The sequence below is a fragment of the Bombus bifarius genome, unplaced genomic scaffold (genome assembly GCF_011952205.1).
Source record: "Bombus bifarius isolate JDL3187 unplaced genomic scaffold, Bbif_JDL3187 scf7180000008194, whole genome shotgun sequence".
Taxonomy (NCBI): Eukaryota; Metazoa; Arthropoda; class Insecta; order Hymenoptera; family Apidae; genus Bombus; species Bombus bifarius.
In genome coordinates, this window is record NW_022884502.1 from 1,166,902 (window position 1) to 1,185,085 (window position 18,184).

Here is an 18,184-nt window from a genome sequence, read left to right on the forward strand (position 1 = left end):
ATACTACGATCCTGCACGTTTTTATTTTCGTTTTTTTTTCTTTCTTTCTTTGATAGGAAAGAACGAGTTAGAATTAGACACGCTAAACCGACACGCTCTCGTCTTATAACTTGCAATGGAAGAGTCCATACTAGCAGATCTTGGACGAAACACTCGCTCTTTCTGTCTTCTCTCGTTGTGTCTAAGGTATAGGTCTGTTAGGTGAGCCTTACCGAAGAGTCCATACTATTTATAACTTGCAATGAGCCAAATAAGTGAAAATTAGTGATTGCTATAACTATATCTCGCCGATGGATCGTTCTCCTGATCGTAGTAACGTTCCCCGATGGAAATTTAAATTTCGTCTTGCGAATGGGATTCAGACTCGTCTAAATCGTAAAAAACACTGGGAAAATCTTCAGTTTCTCAAAGAGATCAATTTGTATCGTGTACTGTGATATCGTAAGCTTGGCTCTACTAACTCACACTGTGTCGTGTTAACTTAAGTTTAGGCTAATCGTGCTGTATCGTATCGTAACTGTACCTGTACATTGTATATGTTCGAGATATATAGATACTAATATTATTTCAAAAAGCAATTATTTCAGTTTGTCACTTGCCTTACTGTATTTTACACTTCCTTTTGCCGCTGTATCTTCTTCTTCTGTATTTTGTTAATCGCGATAGCTAACGACCATAAAGAACGATCGACGCGACTTTAGATAAAATAAACGAAAAGAAAAATGAAACGTATACGTGTGTCTTTGTTCGACCGATACACACAGCCACTGACATAAGTTTCACAGTTGTTCTTTTCATTCCAAGGCGACTGTTTTCTCGCGAAGGCAACCCTCGAGCCTCGAAAGCACTGAAATTCCCAAGGAACTCTGCGAAAGTTCACCGTGGTTGATCGACACGAGACGAGGACACCGAAGAACGAATGAATTTTCGGCGGCCGTGAAACTCGACTGATACGACATGTCTGCAAGAAGCGCTGGCAACGAAATCCTTCGCCGTCTCTCGGAGGATACACGCGGGCCCCGTCTCAGCTTGGCTTAATGGAGGTGGAACTCACAGGGAGAATCGCGTGGATGGATGGCTCTCACGAGAGAGATCGGTAACTCGTGCTGATGGAGTAAACGGCCTCTTACTCTTTCCTGCGTGTACCACTTCGTGCAAGAAATATCGCGATGCGCTGGCAAAGTGTAAAAATCCTCGCACTTTCAGGTTGTTAGCGAACTGGTGGGAAAGTAACGTCTAGACTGCAAATTTTTACGCATCGTTACATCCTAGAAATGGAAGCTAAGTAGAAATTTGATCTTCTTTCGGTCATTTCGCACCGAATCGTAGTCCCTGTATCGTCGGAAGATTTCCCAAGTTTGAGGAAAACAGGAAAGAACGGGTGTCGAATTTGCAGGTTTCGTGATAAAGATGTTCTTAGATCGTTGCAAGTTCTCTATCCGATTCGAACAAAGGTAGAATCGAAGAATAAAGAACTCCATGGTCGCAGAACATGGTTAGTCTCTTGAAAGTTAGAATAAATGTTCCACTTTGAATATCTCGTATATTTATATATTTTTGCATATTACACGCGTTTCTGTGCGTTTTCGCATCTTCAAAGATCCCACGAACGCACGAAACTGCAGTCTGGTAACGTGGCAGTTGGCAGTGCGATAATAATACGCTGGAAATATCGCTTCGATGCTTCGTTCGTTACTAGATACGTAACGAACGAGAAAACAAAGATACTCGAGCTTCATAGAAATGCCGACTCGAGTCCAACGCTGGCCTGAACAAGAGAAAATGGAATAATATGTCGGGAATAAAGGAAAAAGGGGGAAGCGGGGAGAAAAAAGGCTGGAAGAATGGGAAAGTGAGACGAGCGAGCAACGACAAACGAACGAGCTGGGCAAATGAAAATAATGAACGCCTAGGAGAACGAGGCTAAAGTAATAAGAAACAAGCGCCGGATCAGGATGAGAAAATCTCACGAAGGACCGAGAAAATAAACGAAGGGAGGAGAAGATAGGCGATAGCGAAAGGGCAGCGCAGAGAAACGAAGGAAACGTAGAGAAGAAAAGTCTCCGAGGAACGCAATTACGAAATAAGCTTTTTCTCTAAAGAGCAACTCTGTCGAGATATACAGCGTGGGCTTGAGTATAACTAGATCAACGAACAAGAGAGATCACCGGAGATCAGAAATGATCAGGCAATGTCAGGAGCTGAGAGGCAAAGTAAAGGCGCGTACTCGCAAAGCAAACACGTTCGTGCCAATTTTTCCTGCCAATTTCTTTCTTTTTATCGTGCATTAAAGTATTCGTTTTGTAGTAATCAATTTTTAAGTAAACGTTTGAATAAAACAACCATTAAGTTTTGCTTTTATCGACAATTATCGATCCTATTAAAAAAATTATTATGAATTACGTGTAATCAATGTTAACAAGATTTATAATAAAAATATAGAAATCTTAGAAATTCGGTCGTCGTAACAATCACAATATTCGTAGGCTTTCCTTATGTCAGAGTTTAGATCTGGAAAAATGAAAACCGTGCAAGCATCTCTTTTGCCCGCCAACTTCTTCGCCGAGCAACAGTAAGGACGCGCCATAAAGTTACTTGAAAATAGAGCAATTCACGTGGGACTTGTGACGAAACACGGTCATTTCGCAAGTTCTCTTGCATCCTACCAGTTACAGTTAATATGCAAACGGGGCAACAGACTCGCAAAACGGTACTGAATTTATACGAGGTCCTTGGTATGTACATTTGGTGGATATCTTTTCGATCAAAGCGTCCTTTGGCCGGCGCTAATAACCGTTTACGTGCGGTTGCCGCATCATTAAAATATTACATACATCGTACGAAGGAGAAAAAGAAAAAAAGAAAAAAAGCCAGACGGAAGAACGAGACTTCGAGTAAGAGGCCGAAAAAAAGGAAAAAAGAAAAAGAAAAAAGAACGCGAGCAAGAACCGGAGACGGGATTGCCGACCTACTGTCCTGCATACCACGAGGGACTACCTGCCACGAAAAGACACGCTACACGTGGTCGAAAACCCGGAGGATTCCCTTTTTAACCAGCGATCGTAACAGTTATAACAAAAATTTCAAAAATTGCAACATCTTTAAAAATTAGTAGCTCAAGTACCTTAGTTTAAACGATTCTGCTTACGAATAACCGTTAGTTAAGCGATCGACATTCTTTTTATTACCATCATCCATAATGAAACTTATTTTTGGTTACCAAAAACCGCTATCGATAACAGAATTATTTTTGATTACTCAATTTTTATTAAAATTACTGATAATCGGTACCTCGATTATTTCCCACATGTACAACAAATCCATAATCCAATTGTTAATTAGTAAATTATTCTGCAAAAGGACCGGCTCATTCCACCAAATTGCTTCTATCGGCAATTATCGATCGTATTAAAAAAATTACTATGAATTACGCGTAATTAATATTAAGATGATTTATAAATTAAAAATAGCTTTATAAATTCGGAACTTTATAAATTCGGTCGTCGTAATAATCGGAATACTCGTAGGATTTCCTTATCTCAGAGTTTATTCTTTGCGTGTTGCTCGTTGAACGATCGCAAGTTCTTTCGACTTGGTTGAGCGAACGACCCGGGCAGCTGAAAGTTGGTTGACAAAGATTTGTCTAACGTAAACGATCCGTCATCGCTTGATCGCGCACGACAAGCAGAAGCAATTAGCAGGTTGTAAAGGGGTAAACTGCGTAAATATGGAGCCGATAATAAGTTAATCAGCTAATTCAATCGGTGGACTATTAACTCGTTAATGACGGATTGCGTGCTGTATAGGCCGTTGGTCAAAAGCTGTTTTCAATTGTCGACTACCAGGTCCGAGGCCAAATTATTTGCCAATATTCTAACGTTTGACCATCGATTGCTTGATCGATTTGAGGATTAAAGCAAAGTCTTGGTCAACCCCAAGGCAATAATTTTCCAGATTCGATATGTGTTCGCCTCTGAGAACCAATTATTAGAAATTAATATCCTTATTAGGGACGATTGTGCGAGAGCAGAGGCAGCGCTGGAAACTGAGGAAGCAGTTTCCACTCGCTGGAAATCGATAAACGCTCAGGTTCTTCAAATTAATGATACAATTAGATATGAAACAATGCTCGAACGTTGTTTGTTTAATTTTCATACGAGAAGGATATTATTATTCTCGGTATACGTGGCCAATAAACGAGACGCGGTTTAACGTTCGAAATTAATTCTCGTATTTTCGAGCAAGCAAAAACCTTTGCGTTTCGCGTTCTGCGATATTCGTTCTATTTATCGAAGGCGCATACATTCTGCCATATTCGCGAGATAAATGAAATGTTTGCTCGCAACGTTTATCGTCATCAATCGGTCTTACGATATTCGGCAAAAGAGGAAATCCACGATATTCGTAAGAAAATAAGACGTTTACTCGTAACGTTCGTCGAGTTAGTCTTTTGATATTTGGCGGAAAGAGAAGCCCGTTATAGCCAAAGGAGAATCGATTGTTTATTCCTAATGTTCATCGAATTAGACCAGAATCTAAATGTTGAGAAATATTTGGCAAGGGATAAAATCATATTCACGAGGAAATCAAATATTTACCCGTAACGTTTATCAAATTAGACTTTTAATATTTGGTAGAAGAATAGGACGCGTAAATTACGGGAATAAAGTTTGCGAAGGGTATAGGCGATTTTCATGTACGAGAGATTAAGGTTGATGGTTGGATGTGGGTGAAATGGCCCGGAGTGGTCCCAGGCATCCTATTATCACTATTGGGTTATCCCATAATTTTCATTTAGCTACTTGCGGCAAATCGGTTAATAGCCATGACCAACCAAAACCGATCTATTACCATTATAGTTAGAGGTAGGAAGTTTATTTTTCCTTTACCATTGACAATATTAGAGGAACAGGCTAATCGAGATGCCACGCATATTCAAAGACTGTGACAGTCTCTAGAGTATAAACTAGAAAGTTTTTCCAGGGTTATCTCGTGCCACTATTTCCATAAGAATAAATCAAAGCGTAAACTTTTAATTCGCACCACATTTTGAAACTGCCGAGATCCAATTTGTAATCTACTGAAATTTATTTAGCATTAACGTTAGCATTGCGAAAGAGTATCGATTTTCAGTTCAAACTTGCTGAGATTCTTTCTAATTCTTTTTATATAAAAGATCATCGAACAACGAGTGAAACAACAAAGTAGTATCCTTGTTTATTAATTGATGAATTTCCTGTTTATTTTTATCCAAACGAGGTGTGTTGAAATACAGTTAAAAGAAATACGATAAAATATAGAAAAAGAGTAGAACTAAAATTTCCAAAGCAATTTACTCGATCGATCGTTTGTCTTACGGACCTCTTTCCCAGATATCTTCTCGATTACCCTACATTATTGAAAAAACGCCTAAACGAATTACAGAAACAGACATGTTTCGGCTTCCATCGTGAGTGCGGTTCTTTAAACTTCGTCAGACGGTGCGACCCTCGTGGAATCGGAACCCCTTAAAGTCGACACGAAATCACAGACCTATTTCGTCTCTTCCAAGACTTTTCTTGCCATCGATATTTCATAGAGCCCTCGGGACGTCTCTCTCTCTCTCTCTCTCTTTCTCTCTTTGGCAAAGTCGATCTGAGAGCGATCGCCAAAGAAGCATCGTTGGAAACTTGAAAATCAGATTTCTGCGTGGATATACATTTTTTCCAGCCACTTTCAGGGAATAAGAGAGAGTTGTCCTAATCGATTTAATATAATATTTCACTCTGTTTCGGGCAAGTTACCGGAAAGATTTTTACGACGACCGCGTACCAAATAGATATTTTCTTTGAAACGCGCATTCCTTTACCAATCGAGGGGAGCAGGACAGAATTCTGAAAACGTGAAACTGCATTCTTTCTATTTCGATGCAAATTCTCCGAGGAAAGAGAGAAATTTCGTACAGTCTTGAATTTCGAAATAATCGGACAGATCGTCGAAATCTTCTACTTTATGCCAGAGAGTGAAACATATACCAGGTGACTCAGACTTTTTCCGCTTATAAGAATAAAAAAAGAGACTCATCGACGTGTGTTTGGAAATCATTAAGTTTCATTCGCAGAATGCGCCGACTCTGTATCCCGGAAGAAGTCTGGAACAACGTATATAACGGGTCATAATACAATTAATTAAGTCTATCCTCGTAAGATATCTCGCTACTAAAATATTCCAGAATCACCCTATACATAGTACATTCTTTTTTATCCTTCTATTATTATCGTATATAATGTAATTCAATTAAAATAATGTATTTATCGCACTGTAAAATGGTAATATGTATCTATATGAAATTGCCAGGTACGCAGGAAAATACGAGGAAACACATCCAAACCAGCTGGCTGCTGAAGCGAGCAAAACTCTCATAGAAAGAAGATTAAAAAAGGAAACACCCCACTGACCTCACTAAAGAAATAAAATAGTCAAACTCGAAGATGGTATCCCGCTGGGGGTAGCAATCCACCTGTTCTTTAGCAATTAAGTTAGAAAAATTTACCAAATGTCCAGCTGGACAAATCGTAAAGTACAAATTAAATAATAAAAAAAAAAGAAAAAAATATGTATCTATATATGTGACTTTGCGTATACGTAATGTGTGACTTTAAATAAATAAACAATGAATAAATGAACATTTTCTCTCTCGTATACTCGAAGCGCATTGATCTCCCGAATTCCTATTTATGCAGTTGCAATAGCGTTTCGTTTCTGGTAAGCGAGTGTTATTCTGGTATATTACACCGCTATTCCACTCCGAAGCTTGCCACGTGTCAACGCACGCTTATTTTGTAACGAGAGTTAGCTGCGAATTTATTTCGCCAAGCTCAAAAACGGGCCCCTTTTATTTTCATGACCGAAACGCGAATAGATTTGCGAGAAACGCCAATAAATATGCAAACGAAGAATATAAACAACGAGAAAACCGTAAAAATATTCTATCACTTTATAGCGATGCATCGTTGGGAAAGTTTTTTCATCTTCAATTGTCATAGGAAAATTCTCCGATTTAATCAAATTTTAATCAAATTTTCAGACTCTCGTAAGTTGACTGTGGATTGTGGCGAATATAGCTAAAAAAGGAAAAAAAAAGATGGAATTTAGATAGAAAATTATTTTATCTATTTGTAAAAGGTACAACACACTTTGAATATTTTACGTACAATTTTACATTAAATGTAACTTTGCATCTTCGAGTTTCTCACAGCTGCATAGAAATTTGCAGATCATTCGCAAGCAACATTTTCGTCTATCATTTGAAATAACGGAGGTATTACAGTCGTACAGACTTGTTAGAACAATCAAATGCACACAGCGTAATATACCGACAGTGTTCAACAGCATTTACCTTCGTCCAGATACATATCTCTCTTAAATAATTAATTTCATACAAATGGATCGTTTATTTCGAAAATGGTAAAAGCCCATTTTTTGACAAAATTGAGAAAACGAAAAATTTACACGAACTTTAACTAGAACTTTTCGTTTATGAACAATTTACCATTTAAATCTTACGATGTTCGTCTGTTTTAATCGATTGAAACTTGCTTAATAAGTGGAATTGCATAATCATTTACTTTCAAACGTGGCGTAAGCCTATCCATTAGCCCGAAAACAAAATATTGCTCTAATTGATTCTCAAGAAAGCTATGCGTATAACGAGTGTACGAGCTGTTCGTACACACCGAGACGCGACCAAACCAGGTAGACCTAATTAGCATTTTTCCAATCGATGTCAGCGTCAACGCTTCGATACTTCAAAACGAAGAAAAATGGACACGACATTTTCAAAATAAATCGTCTGTATCTCGCTTTCGAGCGCAATTGTCAAACTCGTTTCACACAGACCCTTAGTTTCTCGAAGAAAGAAGAACAAATACGAAATAGAGAAAGGTCGGATCGGAAGGGTTAAGATAATTAAGGACGAAACAATCGCGCAGAGTGAAAGTAGCGTAGAAGTGCTGTCGGCTATTCTTAAAGTTGGTCCGCGTGTAGCGTTTCAATCCGGCGCTATCTTGGTACGAGGATATTTAACCGTGTGCTAAAACCCGAGTACGTATGCTCGTCGCCTATAGGAACGAGGCACGAAAACCTGATATCATCTTGATGTCGCCTCGATATTCCTGGAATGCACCGGCCATTTACGAAAATGGCAACCTCCGTCCTCCCTGTCCTCCATTGTTCGTTCTCTTAAGTTCTCTTTCCATTGACTTGCCTTGCTTGACGTCGCTTTTTTATCCTAAGCCTAATGGAAATTGCGTTAGCCGAAACCCGGTAACAGCTTCCTCGAACCTCTTGCTTTGCATCTTCGAGCGATCGATCGGCGCAGCTTGGTCGTTATCGAATTTCTACGTTACCTTCCGCGATAGCTCAAATACACTGCCACCTTCCTCGAATAATCGCCAGCGAGAGAATGGCAAGAATCTGTTGCAGGTTGCAAACTTGGTAGAGAACTCCGATCGTTTTTCCTCGCGCACTCAACTTCCCACGAGTATTCATTTACGTGTGCGCTACAGTATACTGTACTGTGTACACTGGCGGCCAGAAGTGTTAGGAAGCCTTGCGGTTTCATAGGAAATGTAATAATCGATGTGATTTAACGTAGAAGTAATATAATTAAAGTCAAAGGTAATTTAAGGTACCTAGTGCGATTTACTATATGTAGAAAGCTGAACATTGTTGAAATTATTTGAAAGGATAGCATAGTTAATTGTAATAATAATTGTTAGTATATCTTGACTATCGGTAAGAGCGTGAGATGAATTGGGCAGGACATTCCGAAAGGTCTACTCGAAATTTGAGTTTGCATCGTAAAATCATCCGTAGCATGCGTCGAGACTTGGGGACAAGTAGCAAGAAAAACTGTAACAATACGAACGACGAAATTGATGAAAACGACGATCAAAACGATCAACAGAAAACAGATGCAAAAGGAGAATTAAATTTAATTTACGGGAAATTATAACGTTGAATATATAGAGCGTGTCCCACAAACCACCTGAAATATCTTCGTTATTTACCCGAAATATTTGACTTTGTTCATCCTATTAATTTCGTTATGATAATAATAATAAAAATAGTAACGATGCGTTTGTAATGTTTATAATATCAACGGGTCAATACCATTTGTTACGCGATAGAGAATTACAATCCATGATTTTACAGGATAGCGTTAACGATCGTAATTAACGTTGAGCAAAATTAAGCTTGCATAATACGATTTTATGAAACAAGCTCGACGTGCCGGCAATATGCACCGATACAAAGTAGTAATCTTTGAACCGTTATAATCTTCTTAGCGAATTTCTTATTTCTCTTATCGCGCAGTGACTGTTGTAGCTAATGCAGCCATAATTCGTTGCGTCACATCCGGCGCAATTGTTGATAAATGTCGATATCAAATATTTTTCAATGTTGCCCGCAAGACACAATCTAATGGCACCAAGTCTGGAGATCTAAATAGTTGGCTAGGAAGCAGTGCCTCCATGACCTATCCATCGATTTCGTCGATGCACATGGTCGACACTTGCAACGCGTTTCATAACGAAAGTAACAGAACGAACAGAGTGGAATATCTCAGAAACGGTAAATTTTAGGACGACAGGTACCTTGGTGCTTCTATACTCAAAATTCGCTGTTCTATCGAAATCAAACATGAAAATCGCCCATCCCATTTAAAGAAATTAAATTCACCTCTGTATCTCTTCTACGTATTCATCTGCCAACAGACCATTACCGCTGTGTTATACAGGGTGGTTGGTAACTGGTGGTACAAGCGGAAAGGGGGTGATTTTAAGCGAAAAAAGAAGTCGAAAATATGGAATAAAATTTTTTTTTAATTTTTCCATCGAGACAACGATCTACAGTGAGATTCGTTATAACGAGACGCGATGAAGTGCACGCGTACCGAGCGAAAATTCAAAGTCGATTTTCTCGAAAACAAAGCCTCGAACGAAACACTTTTATTCTATATTTTCGACTTATTTTTTCTCGTAGAATCACCCCCTTTCCGCTTGTACCACCAGTTACCAACCACCCTGTATATTTCTTTAAATCCTGCAACTTTAATTAGGAACATTTTCACATATTGTTTGAGATAACGAAGATATTTCAGACGGATAGAGTTCGTGCGTTACACTGTACATACATGAATCGTTTGTAGTCTGTGTTTCAAACGAAATAATAATTGTCACAGACTTTAATAATTTGTTAATTATTCCTTCGGAGGTCGCGCAGTATCTGACAGATACGGTAACGTACGTACAATATACGCAAAATATATGAAACAAATACATGAAAATACAAATATATGAAAAGTGTATAATTGTGCTAATACAAATACAAAGTATAATATATAGATATATTTACGGTATAGATAAACTACATAATTACCGATTTAAATACAGAGGATAGACTTGCAAATATTTGGAATCAGATTTTACACGTATTTGCCGGGTTTACGGTTATAACTGGTGGTCGAAGAGATGTCGTAATGCTTGTGAACGGAGGTCTGTACCTACTCAAATAGCTTTGAACCGGATTCCTGCGATGCCAAATGCATATTGGCTTAATCCAGTTCTTCGATGGTTGATTGATCAAGCCTACGATCCGTATGACAATCGTATTTAATCGCTCCTACGTGGTTTACTTGAACGTACATACGTTTCGTGGCTAGCTATACACATCGTGCTAAAGTAATCCTGATTGACGGGAATTGGAATCGATTGGAACGGTGGCGAAAGCAACATCTAATTATGGACGAGCAGCATTTGGATTCGGTGGAGCTGGCCTCGTTCTTCAGCCGCGCTTCACGCGGCGAGATTTTCCCAGCTGTGCGCATTCCTCCGTTAATATCAGCCTCTGAAACGTTGCTCTTCACACTCGACGCAATTATTCCGAAATCAGTTAACGTGGCGTGCACCGTTTCCTCTGATTTATATCGCGGCTCGCGAATTCTACGTGGTATTAGTATGCGTATGCGACGTTACAAAACGATGAGCCAGAGTTTCCGACCTTTTTCGACCAACAATTTTCATTTCCAACGACTGGACTGCGGATTTTTCTGCGAATTTCTATTCACACAGCGAGAGAAACGAGAACCTCGCGATACATAAAATTTTATTTCTCCTATTAAACGTTACAACGAGTACTTCGTTTCGAGTGTTCTTTGCACATAACGCGCATTTTCTACATTCCCGCGCTTTTCAATTTTCCACAAGTACGACAAACGCGCGCAGACTAATAATAAACCAACGACTCGAGCCCCGTATAAAAACAACGTCGAGTTCCAATACACTAACGATTTTCTCGAAACGTTAAAAATTCTCTACTCGCTCGAAACTAAGACGACATTGAAAGATAATAAAAAAAAAAATCGAAGAACGCAGCGGAGTAAAATCAACAAACGCTACAACTCTTTAATAAAAAATAACCACAACACACCTGCTAAGCATTTCGCAATTCCTCCGGAAGATCCACGAGTTGGATACTCACGTTATAGGCGTATACGTGGAACAGAACGTTGTTTATCGATCCACATTAGATAGTCAACGAAACGAACAAGGAGCAATTTATAAAATCGGCCTTTGCAACGTTTCCTCTCGTTAACGATCGTCGACTTCTTTATCGCAATTTACCGGACCTTCTCAGGATTTATAATACATTTTCTAATTGGCTCGAGTTCCTTACACTTATATCCGCTGTTTATGATATTTACTCTCTGGTCACAAGCTTTACGCAGTTAGGAATTAACTTGCCTGTTCGAGTCGTCGAACTTCGGGAGGTTGCATAAATATTTGAGTTACGTCGAGATAGAACTCTTCTCGGTTCACTGGAGCGAGCTGTAAAATCGCAAAACGTGGAACATCGTAAGGAAACGTCGTCTTACGTACTCCTCGGTCGGGGGTCAAATATACTTAAAATCGCGAGTGCTTTAGAAGGTTTCATAGACGGAGGAGGGAATAAAACGGTTTTGTTAAACACGTATAGGATACGCAATGGACGTGGATAAAAATAGTTGGCGAACATTTATGCGAATCTACGTTTTCGTAGACGCGATTAGAGGAATGGAACCCGAGCAGAAATTTATTTTAGCAAACGTTATGAGTCGTGTATCCCGCTTTGAATATTTGTTATATAAAGGGTTATATAATGAGATGTTTGTTGTTTAATTTGTTTTAATTTGGACGTAATTTAATTAGGAGTAACAGAAGGATTTAATGGCCTCTGCGGTATTACTTAGAGTTTAATTACAAGTGAGGGAATCGAATCGACGTATACAGAGTGCCCCAAATTTAAACGGCCAAACTGCGAGCAATTAATCTACGAACAAAAAGAAGAAAAAGCGCTATATAGAGTTCGTTAGCAGAGCCCTTGTTACAATGTTACAAATAAACATTGTACGCGTGAAATAAATAACGAGACGTATTTTCCATCACAGCACGCTGAAGTTGACTGTATTATCGTATCAGCGTAGTTACGTGCTTTTTCTCTTTTTTTCTCGTATCGTTGACAGTCAGAAAATGTAACGATACAATAAAAATAATTACTTAATACTTTTAATAAATTTCACTTTTAAAGAAACTTGCTCGTTTCAAAATATTGCCCTCGTGCTCCAATACGAGTTTTACATCGAACAACAATGGAATTAATCGCACTACAAAGTTCTGCAAGCAGAGTTTCGATAATTACGTCGTTACCTATTTCCTGCGTATAATATTTCTTTATAATTTTGCAGCAAAGCGTTTACTGGCAAACTTTGTCGTCTTTTTGCCTGTAGATTACAGACAACCTGTACGCTAATAACAGCGAGTAAATACGTTTAAGTATCGGAAACGTGCCATGCAAGAACGAATATTTATATTATGAAAAATCAAGTTTCTGCTTAAGAAGCTATTTAGTTTAAACTACACTTGTTCTGCTGGCGTTAGAGCGATAAGTCAAGCAAACACAGCAAGCAAACGGCTCGTTCTCTGCTGATCGATGGTCTGTAACTTGTCGTGCTTCTTGCCTTTAAGATTCTTCGCACCCATCGCTTCAAAATGGGTCGCACGATAACGTTATCAGAACGATATTAGCTATCTTATTCGACGTACGTTTCAACAATGTCTACGACTATCGCGTACTACCCTGAATAGTATTATATGCATAGTACTGTTCATATTCTTAAGTATTAGGAACTTCGCACGGAACACGATAATTAATCCACATTGTCGAGAAAGCTATTAATCAAATAGAAGTGTGTGTTCGACGATATAAAGTGCATGCAAAAAGGATTATGAAAATTAGTCACGAGAGCCGGGCAAAAATAATGAACGAGCAACCCGCGATCTAAATCCTATTAAAAATTTTGGCTGAATCGACGCTGTACAATTGAACAACGAGATACAAAACGTAAAAGTACATTATAACGTAAAAAAAAAAAAAAAAAAAATAACGGAGTATCTAAAACGAATACAATCGAGAACGTAATATCTAATATCTTATTTTATTATAATCCAATATCTTATTCGTTATAACGAATCTCACTGTAGATCGTTGTCTCGATGGAAAAATTAAAAAAAAAAAATTTTATTCTATATTTCCGACTTCTTTTTTCGCGTAGAATCACCCCCTTTCCGCTTGTACCACCAGTTACCAACCACCCTGTATATAATCGACAAGATTTTTGTTGCTAAAGTTACAAACCAGATAGCAAATGTCGAAAGTTTTAAGTTGCTGTGCAACCTAGTGCAAGTGTTCTAATACTATGAACAGAGTTGTACATCTTCCGTGCACTGATTGTCATTCGCGTTTGCTGGCCGCTTTAATCTCAAAACGGTCGCGTTCCATCGAAGTGGTTTCGTTTCGCTGAACTGCCACATTTTATCAAGCTGTTACACGTTCGCGAACCACAACCGCGTTGACCTTTCGTCGAGCTGGCAAATTATTCGACACAGTGACGACCACGTGTCTTTTTCATCCGTTTTCCATCAAAGAAAACTTAGTTGTTGGAGATTTAGTCGGACGACGGAAGTTTCCACGCAGAATGGAGTTTGCAAGTCGGAAAGTCCGTGTTTTCCCAGGATACCACGACAGAAACGAGTATTTCTACTTTCGACTTTCGCGGAGAAAAAAGTTGACCTTAGCATTTTTTCGCCGATCGATTGTTCCCTTTTGCGCTGGTTCTTCTGGATTTACGATTCTCCGAGTGTTTCTCTCGGCCCACTCGTTTCTCGTCGTATTCTTCTCGCTTTATTCGATTTATAGTTATTCTCGAAAGAAGTTGTACGCTAAGAAAATTTGATTATAGCGTTGCACAGTTGCCTGCGTCATCCTTCGACGATCGATGCCACCCTTTCATCGCGGTTTCTGCAGATTCCCGAGCTGTTTCTCTTAGTCAACTTCTTTCTCCCTTTACTCGATTTGCTTTACGGAACTTTGCAATTCAGAAAATTATTTCTCCATTAAATAAACGCTGCACGTAAAAAGTTGTGCCTGTAACCTGTTAACCGAGGGAAACGAGTTAACTCGCTGCTCGAATCGCCAATTTCATTGAAATAATACCATTTGATATGATTGTCGAGCAGTCGCGTATTTTTGTTAAACGCAGTTTCCCTTCGAACAGAAACTGTTAATCGTCATTCGTATTTATATTTGCAACAGCTAAGACCGGTCTAACTGGGACTGATTCGTTTCCATCGTTCCATCCTTCGATTCTGCTGTGATTATCAAAGCTAAATCTAACGATAACCAAAGGAAATGGTTAACGGGTTAAAAAAAATAATCTCACGCGTAGAAGTAAAGTTTAGCCGCCTTGTAAGAAGCGTTAAAGCGGCTGTCGTAAAAATAAAATTCTAAAGCTCTCGGTGTTCTCATCTTCTTCTCGCGTAACTCGACGGTCCCGTTCGTCTGGAAAGATTCCGTTTTGCCTTTAAACGCTCTAGCCGGTGTCATTCTTCGAGGCGTTTTCCTTTCACGATCCTCGAGAACGCTACGCCATTTCCATCCCCTCGATTTATTTTTCCTCTTCGTAGGAACTCGTAGAACGCGTACTCGCGAAAATACAATTACCTCGCGAGTTTCGTTCGTATCGAGACACGCTCTCTCTCTCTCTCTCTTTCTCTTTCTCTTTCCTGATTCGATTTCCTGCGACGGCGAAATTTCACGTTCGAAATGCCGGCTGACAATTGCCGTTTCGAGCGGACCAGTGGACAGCAGTGACGAATCGAGTCAACGAAATTGGCGAAAACAAGCGGACTAATGGCGAAGGTATAGTCCTCGAACGCGACTCTTCCCCTTGCTGGCTTTTAAAGCTGCAGAAATAGGTTGCGCCAGTCAGGAGGGTTCGTAGGCAGGGGCTCGTGTGCCGTGAACGAGGCCTCGTTGATCGATAGGGTCTAACCCACTACTACGGACGCGTCTCTTCATTCTCCGTCAGCGTACAGCCGCACACGTACGTTTTGCTGTTTACCAACACTTTTCTCAGCTTGTAATGCGGCACAGGTAAATACAGGGGACAACCGAACATCCCCGTCGTAGGTGCGAACAGGCTTTCTTCGTGTTTGCCAACAGCGACTCGTTAAACGCAACTTCTGTCTGCGTGTACCTTCGACCGAGACGCCTGCCTCTCTATACTTTGCATTTGAGATTACCATTGGTACCATTGAGGTACCAATTCGAGTAACGCGTTAGAAATACGTCGAAGCAGATCGAAGACGAGGCAGCTTTTCGTACAGCAGAGCAAGAATTTCTTATTTTTATATAAACAACGATCATTTCAAATTCTAACCAGAAACGACTATAACTGCGTTGCGAACATTTTGCACATTTCAGAAATAAACTTTTTGCGGAGAATAGCAAAGTCAACGAGAAGGACCGAAACAGAGTGAGCTTTAATTCTGTGTTTTTGTATCAGGAAAGAAATTTGAAACAGCAGAAACTTCCGTTCAGAGATGCGAGCTCCTATTACGTGAACAGAAAATAATAGGCACACGGAGGAGACAATTAACGAGCTCCTATTGTACGTATAAAGAGTCCCCGGAATGTTCACATAAACGAAGTTCTATCGTACTTAAGTTTGTCGATGCTTTCGTAATTGGTTATTCTAGAGTTTAGAGAATAATTTTCATGTCAAAGATTGATAAAATATAAAGAGTACCCGAGAAGAATGTGACGAGTCTATCTTCGTTCACTCTTTGATCTTTATGTCACTTAAACGTTATTTGCAAAGTCGTTAGTTTTAGGGATACACTGCTGGAGTTAAGTGTTTCTACACATCTTCTACCACGATACATCTTAGGCATCCATTCGTTACATTTATTGAAAAACTCTATCTATTTCTATTATTATATTCCTGCATAATTCAATAAACTAATATAAAACAAAAAACATTGCGCGTTTATCAGTTCCTTATAAAACGAAAGAAACATTTCGGTCAACCTAATACAAAAAGATACAATAAATACAAAATAAAAGCAATGAAAATTATGCGATCTGCATTAAACATTAACAACTGTCCTGACACTTACGATCAGTGGTGTGTATCGTTTCAATAAAAAGCAACTATTGCATAGCGCAACTACACAGGAGCCACTGACATACTACGCGACTGAAATATATCGTGTGTCTAAAATATACGAGAAATGTCTTAATTTATGGCACCCTCGCCTGTCTGCCCATTTCTCTTCCAAAATTTGAAAATCACAGGCCATTCCAAGCGCTTAAAGCTCTACGTTTCCTTATCAAATTATCATTCGTTTAGAATTACACCTATTTTATTCTCTCGTTTTAATTTCTTAACTACAAAAACGCACACGCGCCTTTACCATTTTCAGTACACTTTTGAACAGATTTCTGCGTATTTTATGCTTTCGAAGAATGTAATATTCCTTCGTCGTGTGTTTCAATAGCGACTTACACGATCGTAACAGAAGACACGCGATAGTTAGGAACGACAGAGGTGGCTCTTGCTGATAACTGTGACAGCAATCTCGGCAAGAATGGTCGTGCAAGTGTCACGTCGTCAAAACGCCTTTGCAATTCTCTCGTTTATATTCGATATGTGCATATACATAGGGTGTCCTTTTCTTCATCCTCCGTTACATATCGCCGTTTCTCTGTAATATTTGGATAACTGTGGGCGTGTCAAGGTCATTCGGTTGCTTCCTGCAACTTTGCTTTCCTGGCTTTTTCGCCAGTGATATAGGTTCGGGTTGTTGTCTTGTACGTCGTCAGGTTCTCGTTCAAACGTAAGAAGGTTATTTTAACCACCTTTTGCGAAGATAAACAGGTACAACGCGTTAAAGGGGAAATTCCTTATAACCGGAAAAGAGTGTCAACTTTTTTTTTTATTGTTCTCCTGCGCAGATTCGTCTACCAAAGCGGTTCCCCGATGCGACGGGACACCCTGTATATATATACATAAACGATATCGTTTATTCGATCTATACAGGCTGATTCAGAATATGTAGGAAGCAAGGCAGGGGCTGATGTAGCACACTAAACCAAGAAGAACAGTTCGTACGAAGATACGCTCGATATGACCTTCTTTTCCAGTTACAGCTTATTCTGTATCGTAGTACTTGCTTATCTCGTATGTTCAGTGAAATTGCTCGAAACGACCAGGTGCAGGATCGATAGAACCGTGAACGTATCATCTCGTAGATCGTCGAAATTGTTCGAGCAGCTTAGACGGATTTGTCGACAACTTTGATCGTCGCGTTGACGACCAGTCTCGACACTTGTCGACCGACCTTGTATAACCAAGAGATTTTGAGAAACGCCGCCGTAACTAATCATCGGATGGATGCAGATCCGGAGGCTGAGGAAATAAGGCCAGCACGATCTATCCACTTGCCCGAAAATCGTTCGTCTGAACAACGTCTACCAGACATGTAACAATGTAACTAGAAAACGAGGTCATAAACTTTTCTTCTTAATTCGGTGTGTTGGATCAACCCCTGCCATATCTGCCACGTATTCTGAACGAGCCTGTATAACAGCTGCACGAGTATTCACGTATCTCTCGCGTATCCGTGCATAACTTGGCTACGTGGCAACTCGGAGAAGGCGAAAGAGTCGCACGAATCGACGCGATCCGTGAAATCGCCCTTCCCGTTTATTAAATAAATTCTTTATCCGCGACAGCAGCTCGTTGTAATGCCGGCGTATACGC

At 39.6% G+C, this 18,184-nt stretch overlaps 1 pseudogene; it reads left to right on the forward strand.

The window, feature by feature from the left end:
- The window catches only part of LOC117209870, a 34,432-nt pseudogene extending 27,982 nt beyond the window's left edge, over positions 1 to 6,450 (forward strand).
- The last annotated feature ends 11,734 nt before the right edge of the window (positions 6,451 to 18,184 follow it).